Source organism: Miscanthus floridulus, chromosome 11 (genome assembly GCF_019320115.1).
Source record: "Miscanthus floridulus cultivar M001 chromosome 11, ASM1932011v1, whole genome shotgun sequence".
Classification (NCBI taxonomy): Eukaryota; Viridiplantae; Streptophyta; class Magnoliopsida; order Poales; family Poaceae; genus Miscanthus; species Miscanthus floridulus.
In genome coordinates this window covers 28889572-28899544 of record NC_089590.1, presented here as the reverse complement: position 1 = coordinate 28899544, position 9973 = coordinate 28889572, and the positions used below count along the sequence as shown (strand labels likewise).

The following is a 9973-nucleotide window of genomic DNA, read 5'->3' as shown; positions in this document are numbered from 1 at the left end:
TGAATAAGATAGCCCATGTTTTCTTGCAAAAAGTATTTTCAAAGTTTTAATCAAGAGAGATATGTTTTAAGGAGCATAGTAGAATTAGGATAGCCACCATATACATATCCACACACATGCAAATCTTGATCTAAGAGTATGACATTTTTCTCCTTGGATCCTTGTTTTGACTTTACAATATATGCAATGCAAATATGTTCTTACATTTATGCCTACTTGAGCTCCACATAAGCTTTTAGAAGTAGGCAAGAAGGCAAAGTCATTAATGCCCTGGTGAGGATCCAAAAATACTACATATACAGAGGGATTTGAGAGTACTACAAAAGGAGAAGGTAAGCTATGTTTTGTTTTAAAAAATCTTAAAATGTTTCTCCAATGGACTTGACTAAAGGAAGATGGTGATTTGTTTCAAGCTGTTCCATTCTTCAACTGCCCAAAGTTTCATGGTAGACACTTTGAATCCCATGGTGTAAGTATGACTGGGAATGGTTTTATGTTGATGCCTTGTCCTAAGGTTATGTCTTGAGTAATCCACCCTTTTATCGAGGACGAGTAAAAGCCTAAGTGTGGGGAGCTTGTTGACAATAGTTACACTCATCACAAACCATCAATGTAACTTGCATAAATGGCTAAAATGGATCACCAACATAGACTTAGGGCTTTAAACTAACAAATTTCATGAGTTTTGGTGAATCTGTATTTCCAGAAGGATTTAATCAGAAAACTGTCAAAAGAGACCTATTCGTCAAAGGAAATCACAGAATTCCACCGCAGGATCAACGTGGGAAGGTTCCAAAATACTCTAGGAGGCTCTCCACCAAAGCAAGACTTGACCCACGGACATGTGGGGTCGGCTGGTGCCACCTAGAGGCCGTTTGGCCCATGTGGGCCCCACCTATCATCCACTTTGTTATGTCTATTCTCCACCGCTTCGTAGGATGCATCTCAGCCGTTATTTCAAGTTGGTTTGATCCAAGGGCTGAGCATTGATGCTTTGGCCTATATATACCTTCCTACACCTCCCCCCAAAAACCCTAATTCATTACCATGTTCAAATCCTGAGAGCTGAGTAGCCAGAAACACTAATTCATATGTCCACCAGGATCAGGGCTAGCAATCAAGAGAAGGTTAGTCCTCGATAGGATCTAGTCTTGTATTAGAGATATAGAGATAGAGTGAGAGGGAAGAGATTTGGAGGAGCCTGGGCCTGATGATGCTCTCTCTATGGCTTATACCCTACTAGAATCAAGTTCTTCTTGAGCTTGCTTCTGAGATTGCTCTAGTAATCGACTTCTAATTCAAGTAAGCATCTTGTTTATATTATTCTTTAGGTTTGCGACTCTCTTTTGAGTACTTTAATCCTTGTAGCTCTTGGGTTAAAGTAGTATTCATAGTGTAAGTGTGGTGCTTAGACTCGGTTACTCATGGATGTACCCTATTTTCTAGATTGGTGGTACTCGTGAGGGTGACTCTTATAGCCTCGTTGAATCCTCTATAGTCCACCTCCCTTTAGTAGGCCAAGCAGGACTTTGTTACTATAGGAAATATACTCTACTTGTGTTTTCTCTAGTAATATCCCCAGAATTGAATAATAGAAGACAAAGCTTACCGAAGTTAGAACTAAAAGACCTTAGCAGTCTCTTCTATGCTCCTATTATCGATCCTTGGTTGTGAAGTTGGGTTAAGTTGGAATTAGTTACTCTCACCTCTGTTCCTTTGGGTTTGATATAAAACTGGGTTACTCTCGGTGAAGTGCTACAATGGTATAATATCTATGCGCTTGCGGATTATTCTATGTTCATTAATCACCTTTTCGTTCTTGCTAGTTGTGCTTGTTGCAAGTAACATATGATCACATTTGAGTTTTCACCATTTTTTGTAACAATCTGTATTTTCAATTCGCACTTCGTGACCAAACATGTTATGTGCCAAACAATCTTTTCTACCATAATAGGACAGTCCGACCATCAAAAATTTGAGACAGCCGGACCATACCTTAGCAGTACTCTAACTTCTTATGCCCACAATAGGATAGTCTGGCCACCTTATAAATGACAAGGGCGAACAATAGTAGTGTTGTCCGTGCAGCCCTTTGTCTTGCACATGAAATATCAAGAGCCAAGGGACACTCGCTGCCACTAGAGTGTACAATTTGTGTGTCTATAGATCTTATACAAATAGGAATACCACCCAAGGCACTATGGTGTGCCCTGCAACCTTATTGAGTTTGTCGTTACTGGCACACGACTTCTTGTTAGAGGCGAACATTTCGTGCATGATGTGTACAAGCATGTACACTACTATGGCATTGTCGACTATAGACTCAGTCTTATGCACCCATAGCATGATCCTGCACAAACTTCGTCCCCACTACGCATCCCAATACTCTCCGTCACATGACTACTTCAAAATCACGGCCACTATACGGTCAAACTCTTTCCATCTCCCTAGCCCTATTTCTCTATAAGTAATGTCTACCTAAACCATGGCTAGTATTCATGCTACTCAATATTTCTCAAGATTGATCAACCATTTATGTTTCTAAAAAAATTATTATAAAAATATATTATGTGATTCAATTAATGGTAACTACCTTGTACATTTATGTTTCCAAATAAATATATTATGAACATATATCATATGATTAAATTGATGGTAACTACCATGTATCATAAATGTTAGTAACATTTCCTGTATGTTTGCTCATAGTTCAAAGCATTTGACATTTTAATAAATCGAGAGTTGCATTGATTATGGTGGGGTGAGAGTTTTGTGTTTCGCGTGTTTGGTGACTAAACATTAGTGGAAAAAGGTGTGTAGGTATTGGTTTTGGTCCTAATAGTACAAAGTAACAAGTTTAACCATAGACCAACCAACCACGCACTACACCATGATCCACTTTTCCCTACAATCATGTGTTGGTAAATCAAGGGTTTTCCCAATGAGTAATGTGTTGGCAATTCTTTACCTTTTTAGCGTCACTTGAAGTGTCAGCAATAGTAATATAAGGCTACAGCTTATATGTCGGCGTTTCTCCTTCCAACACATAAAGTGTCGGCGAAAGTTTTTAGACCAAAAAAGTGTCGTCCTAGCCTACCTAAACAACTGTCGAAGTGTCGGCGAAGGGGTACGCACTGTGGGCGGGAGACCACGCGCCAAAATAGTACTGTGCGCAGGAGCTAAAAGGCTAAACTTTTTTTTGATCTAGAAAACGCTTCATACGTCTCTTGCTCCCTTCCCCTTTCCACTCACACAGGCACCGCACGCCACCATAACTCCGCCGTTGGGCGCCGCCAGTAGGGCTTCGCTGCCGGGCGTCGCTAGGAGCCGCTGCCTCCTAATCCCGCTAGGAGCCGCTGCCTCCCAATCCCGCCTCCTAACCCCTAACGCCCAAATCGCCGCCTCCCAATCCCGCCAGCACCACCTCCCAATCCTGTCGCCCAAATCACCGCCTCCCAATCCCACCAGCGCCGAAGTCATCCCTGGCCAGAGCCCTATAACCTACAGCAGTAGTCCCCCGCCGCCGAATCCAACGGATGGCACCACCCCAGCCACCCGTCGCCCTAGCCCACCGTCACCCTAGCCCACCGCCGGCCAGCAAGAGCGGTGCTGCCGCTGCATCCCCATTCCCCTCCACATCCAAGTGCGTCATCTCCGCATCCCCTTCCTCTCATCCCCATTCCCCTGCATGCTAGGGTTTCGACATAGCTTACTTTTTTTGTTTTTTTTCTTGGTTGCAGAATGGAGTAGACAGAGGTGAGAAAGGCTACAAAGATTCAAGGTTTGGGTTGCTTCTCTTGCCCACCATCTCTTCCCCTCTTTGGAGAATCAATTTAGATGTGATGTTTACTGCCTTAGTTGATTTTGCAGAGGAACCAGTAGGATTCAAGATCTTGTACACAACACAATCAAGACCTTCTACTATCATTGCTTGATTGGTATGCTTTCCTTTTCTTATGAACTTTGTCTCTGCATTTGGCTTAGAATTGTAGGTTGTGTGTGATCTGTGATGTGATGCTTGTGGTGAGATAATTTTTTAGCATCAAGTGTGGTGAAATTGATTTAATTTGGACAATTGTTTGGCATGATCTTTATTTTTTTGTTGAATAACCCAATCTGAACTAAATGATTTTTTATTTTGGGAGTAATATTTCACTCTTTTGACACTGCATTTTGTAAAAGGTGCGTCATGGATAAAACATGGATGGATCAGCCTAGGTATATAATAAACCTGTGACAATATACTAGAATCTGCATGCATAGGGTGTTTGGTCTGATATCTTGATCATCATTTGTAGGCAAACCATTGTGTATAGAGAAGGAGTGGATATGTTTTTAGAGTTTGCCTTTAGTAATTCAGCAAAAGGAAATCATATTTTGTGTCCCTGCCAGGCATGCAAGAACTCTTGTTGGAGGGTCTATAGTATTGTACTTGAGCACTTGATATGTGCGGGATTTACAGATGGGTATATAACATGGGTGAATCATGGTGAACCTAGTTCCAGTTTTTTCACAAATAGCAGCCAACATGAAAGGGTAGAAGTAGGGGACCCAAATGAAGAGGATGACATTTCTGGTTTACTTCAAGACATAGCTGGGGGTTTAGATGTCCAGGGGGACTTAGAAGTAGACAACATGAAGCAGCATGATGAGGATGTGGAAGCTTTTTACAAAATGGTAGAAGATGCTGGCAAGGAGCTATATCCAGGTTGCAAGTACTCGAAGCTACGTTTCATTGTAAGATTACTGCACATCAAATTCGTTGGGTGATGGAGTAACAAAAGCTTCGACATGCTATTAGAGTTACTTAAGGATGTCTTACCTGAAGAGTCATCACTTCCTAAAAACTTTAATGCTGCTAAAAAATGGCAAAAGGTGTAGGACTTAGTTACGTGAAAATTCATGCATGTGAGAATGATTGCATACTGTTTTGGAAGGAGCATGCGAAGAAAGATGTATGTCCAAAATGTGATACTTCAAGATGAAAATCAGAAAAAAGTAGTCCTAGTGGAAAACATGTGCATAGGGTTCCTAGGAAAGTTCTGCGTTACTTCCCTATAAAGAAAAGGCTGCAATGGTATTTTATGTGCTCAAAAACAGCAAGTGACACAAGGTGGCATGATGAAAGACGCGCACAAGATGGTTTGTTGAGGCATCCTGCTGATGCTCCTTTCTGGAAAGATTTTGACTCTAAGCATCCAGTATTTTCATCAGAGAGTCGAAATCTTAGACTAGCTGTAGTTAGCGATGGCTTTAATCCTTTTAGGACCATGAAATCAACTTATAGCATTTGGCCTGTTATTTTGATCCCATACAACCTTCCACCTTGGAAGTGTATGAAGCAATCAAATTTCATCCTATCCTTGTTGATCCCTGGACCTAAGGCACCTTGTGGTGATATGGATGTCTTTCTTGAGTCGCTGGTTGATGATATGGTAGAAATGTTTGTTCATGGTGTAAGAACATATGATGCTTCTAAGCGTGAACCCTTCCAACTGCGTGCTGCCATAGTTTGCACCATATCTAATTTTCTAGGTCTAGGTTATTTGGTGGCATGTGTCACTTTTGGCAAAGTTGCATGTCCTGAATGCCACTTAGATACATGTTCTTTCCAACTAAAAAAGGGAGGCAAGTGTGTCTACATGGGCCATCGTAGATTCTTAGATGCCGAACACAAGTTTCGGTTTGATGCAGATTCATTTGATGGTACCACAAAACTTAGGCCAGCACCTAGACCTCTTAGTGGAGAGGAAATATTGGAGCTGACAGCCAATATATGCACAACCTTCGGAAAGGACCCAGTAACCAAGAAAGCCAACCAAGCGTCAGTGCAATCCAACTATAGAGGAGCCATCCAAGCGAAAACGCAAGAAAGTTAATGAGCCACCAACTATTTGGAAAAGAAAATCCATTTGGTTTAAGTTGCCATAATGGAAAGACCTACTTCTATGGCATAATTTTGATATTATGCACATAGAAAAGAATGTGTGTCAGAATATTATTGACACACTTTTGGACACCGATGGAAAATCCAAGGATAACTTAAATGCTCGCTTAGACATCTAGAAACTTGGCATTAGAAGTGATCTTCATCCTATTAGTGTAGAAGATAACTTTTATTTACCTCCAGCACAGTTTACAATGAGTCCTGATGATAGGGAAGCATTTTTGCCAAGTATTGAAGGATGTGAAGTTCCCAGACGGTTATGCATCTGATATGCATCATAATGTGCAAGTTAAGGAGAAGAAGATAATTGGATTAAAGAGCCATGACAACCACATATTGTTGCAGCACTTACTTCCCATTGCTGTTCGGAATATACTGCCAAAAAGAGTAAGTGCAGCACTAATTCGTGTGAGCAATTTCTTCAAGAAGATCTACTCACCCACTATTCATATCAGTGATATGCAAAAACTAGAGGCTGAAATAGCTGAGACACTAAGTGTCCTTGAGACTATATTTCTACCATCTTTTTTTGATATCATGGTTCATTTGATGGTGCATCTACCTGCTCAAGCAAGACTTGCTGGTCCTATACACTATCATAGCATGTGGGCAGTAGAGAGGTACCAAACTATTTTCAATTGCTATTGAACATATTTGTAGTTAGATTCCACGCTAAAACTGTTACTTCATAGGTATTTGATGAAGTTGAAGGGCTCTGTTCGTACTAGAAGTCATCCAGAGGGATCAATTTGTGAGGCCTACAAATTTGATGAGAGTCTTACTTTCTGCTCCAAATTTTTGAAAGGCTATGAGACAGGACAAGTAGGAAATGGTGAAAGTATGGACTGTGAAATATGTACTACACCATTCTTCCAAAGCATAGGGCAAGCTTTGAGTGGCAAGTGCACTATATCCATAGAATACAAGACTTGGGTTCAAGCACATAGATATGTATTGTTCAACTATGATAAGATAGAACCATACTTGAAGTAAGCAATCCACACAACTTGGCACATTGCATTTCTCGTGTTCTTATCTATAAATTTCTCAATGGGTACCACACCTTTGCAGCAAACATGTGGAGTACCTTTCCTCGATTGGTCACCACAATCAGCGACAAATGACTCGTATCCATCATGAAACGTTTCATGATTGGTTTAGAAAGCATGTAAGTAAAGGCATGATTAACATGTTCTATTCAGATCTAATACAGTTAAATTAACTAGACATAATGTGATATTTACAGGTGGAAGGGTTAGTTGAAAGTGGTGTAGAAGTACCAGAAGAGATACATATTTTGGCAAATGAACCTTTCATGATTGCAACAACATACAATAGCTATGCAATTAATGGATTTAAATTCCATACATTCTCCTATGATGAGGGTAGACCAGTTCAAGGTAGTGGAGTAGCTTTGGTTGCCTAGACCTCTTGCTTTGAAAATGGAAACAATGTAGACCTAGTTATGACAAACAAGATATACTATGGCATCATCAAAGAAATCATTGAGTTAAACTATCGCAACAAAGGAAACATAGTTTTGTTTAAATGTGATTGGGTGGACAATCGCATTCCAGATAAATGGGTAAAAAAAGATCAATTTGGGGTTACAAGTGTTAATCTAAAGCATTTATTCAATACTGGAGAAAATATGTTAGATGAACCTTTTATCTTGGCATCACAAGCTATACAGGTTTACTATGTTAAGGAAGGTCCTGAATCAGATTGGTATGCTGTTGCCCAATCAAAACCACGCGATCTTTATGATATGGCGATTGAAAATGAAATACATAACCCAATGCCTGATTTGGATGCAAATGTTGATCTCAGTGGTCTTTTTGGAGATGTTGTACATGTAAGGACTGATATAGATGGGGTCATTGTTGCTGAAAGAAAGAGGAAGTAAGTCTGAAACACCATCAATTGTTGTTGGTGCTATACAGAATTTTCTTTGACATAATTGCTTTGTTGGTCTGAACTAATTATTGATGCTTACATAGTTGAACTACTATTTTATGAGAATCCTGTACTAATTCATTTTTGTTTTTTTCAGGATAAACAATGTCAAAAGCAAGGGGAAAAAGAAAATCCATGGAGCCAACTGATTATGAAAATGGCATGGAGCCAAATGTTTATGAATCTGAAAGGAATGAAAACATCAGGCTAAGGGTGCAGAAAATGCAAGAACTAAATATTCAAGCTACTGCACAACAACTTAGCTCAATGCATCAAACAAACAAAAATAAAAAGGTATGTATTCCCATGAATCTAAAATATATGTTCTCAAAGAATTCTGTGAAGTGTCTATGGAAATCTGAACTAATTGTGTCCCCAAATGTAGACCCGAACTCCTATTGAGGCAACTGGACGTAACTTACGATCTGGCTCTAGAATAAGTGATGCACATGTTGATATGCAAGCTATGAATGAACATCCTGAGAATCAACTTAATGAAGGTATTCATCTCTATGTTGTGACAACTAATAATGCAATGCATCATGCATACCTAAGTTGGGTGTACTATGCTGTATTTGTTTTCTAGATGTTCCCGAACAGCCCAAAAAATGTTTGAGGACCTACTACAAAGGCTGATATCTATGCAAGGTAAAATAAGCCTAAACTCCAATTGGAAGTCAATGCGTGTGGTCAACCTTGCGGACCATCAGGCACTAGATTTGCTAACTTCATTGGAACACTTGTGAGAACAAAGGGTTTCCCAATTGCACATGATGATTGGAGGAAGGTCTGTCCACGCAAAAAGTATAAGCTTTGGATAGATGCACAAGTAGTGAAATTGGTTGCAAATCTACCTAGTGCAGTCATGTGATTGAGTCCTAACTTATTATTTGTGTGTTGTATAGCTATATTGGCAAGTAGACAACTGTGTCTTCAATTGGTTTATGAAGACAGCAGCTATGAAGTGGAAGGAGTTTAAAGCAGAATTGAAAAAGGTGTATGATGATGACATGGAAGATGATGAACTGTTTGCTCTGTGCGATGACAGAGTTCATATGGATGATTGGAAGTGGCTAGTTAATCATTGGAGGTCTCCGGAGGCAGCTGTAAGCTACAAATTACTCGCTCATTTTCATAATGTATGTGGCACAGAATTTTAAACATGAAATAATTTGGTAGGCCCGTTCTTTGAGGGGAAAAGCAAACCATTCAAAGTTGACCCAAATCCATACAACTGGGGTAAGAGTCATGCACGTGTTGGTAATGAAATGGTATGCAACGTCTATTTTTAGTTTGTTTTCCTTTTTCTTCATATCCTGTAACTACAATAACATATATATGGTTTAGGGTGAGGAGCTAGGGCATCCCCCTCGTAGAGATGAATTGTTTATCAAAACTCACACACACAAGAATGGAGTACCTCATAAAGGAGCTGCAACAACAATTGTAAGTGTGATAAACCTATACTTCAAGATGCAGAATCTATTTTTGCTTGCTGCAATAACCTAAAGGAGTTGCGAATCTATTTTTGCTTGCTGCAGAATGCACTTCAAGATGCAATTAGAGATAATCCTGTACTGAGAGACAAGAGTATCCAGGAAGGTGATGCTTATTCCTATGTTTGTGGGGCAGAGAAGAATGGATATGTTTGTGTTGTGGGTTTGGGGCCAAGTCTAGTAGATTTGGAAATGCCTGGAGCTAGAAAATACACATCAACAAGGCTTCAAATGGAGATAGAAGCTCGTCGACAATCTGATAAGAGAGTGGAAGATCTAACAAATCGTCTGGACATAATTCAAGAAACTCTAGATAGATTGCTGCAGCAACGGAATGCCAATAGCACTCCCCATGGATCTAATAGTGCACCACAGGTGGTAACTGTTAACCTTTATCTCTTACATTTTTCTCTTTGGCAGTGCAATAATTGTTCAATGGTTTTTACTTTGATTTAGAGCTTGAGGGCTACACCAACCTATCATGATGAAGAAGTACATGAAGAAGAACAAGAACAAGATGCTAGATCATATGCAGGGGATGATATGGCTGATATGCACTTATATGATGATGATG

General features: G+C 39.9%; 1 pseudogene; it reads left to right on the top strand.

Moving 5' to 3' along the window:
- The first annotated feature begins 4189 nt into the window (after window positions 1–4189).
- LOC136491740 (uncharacterized) lies at window positions 4190–8052 on the top strand (annotated as a pseudogene).
- Window positions 8053–9973: the final 1921 nt, after the last annotated feature.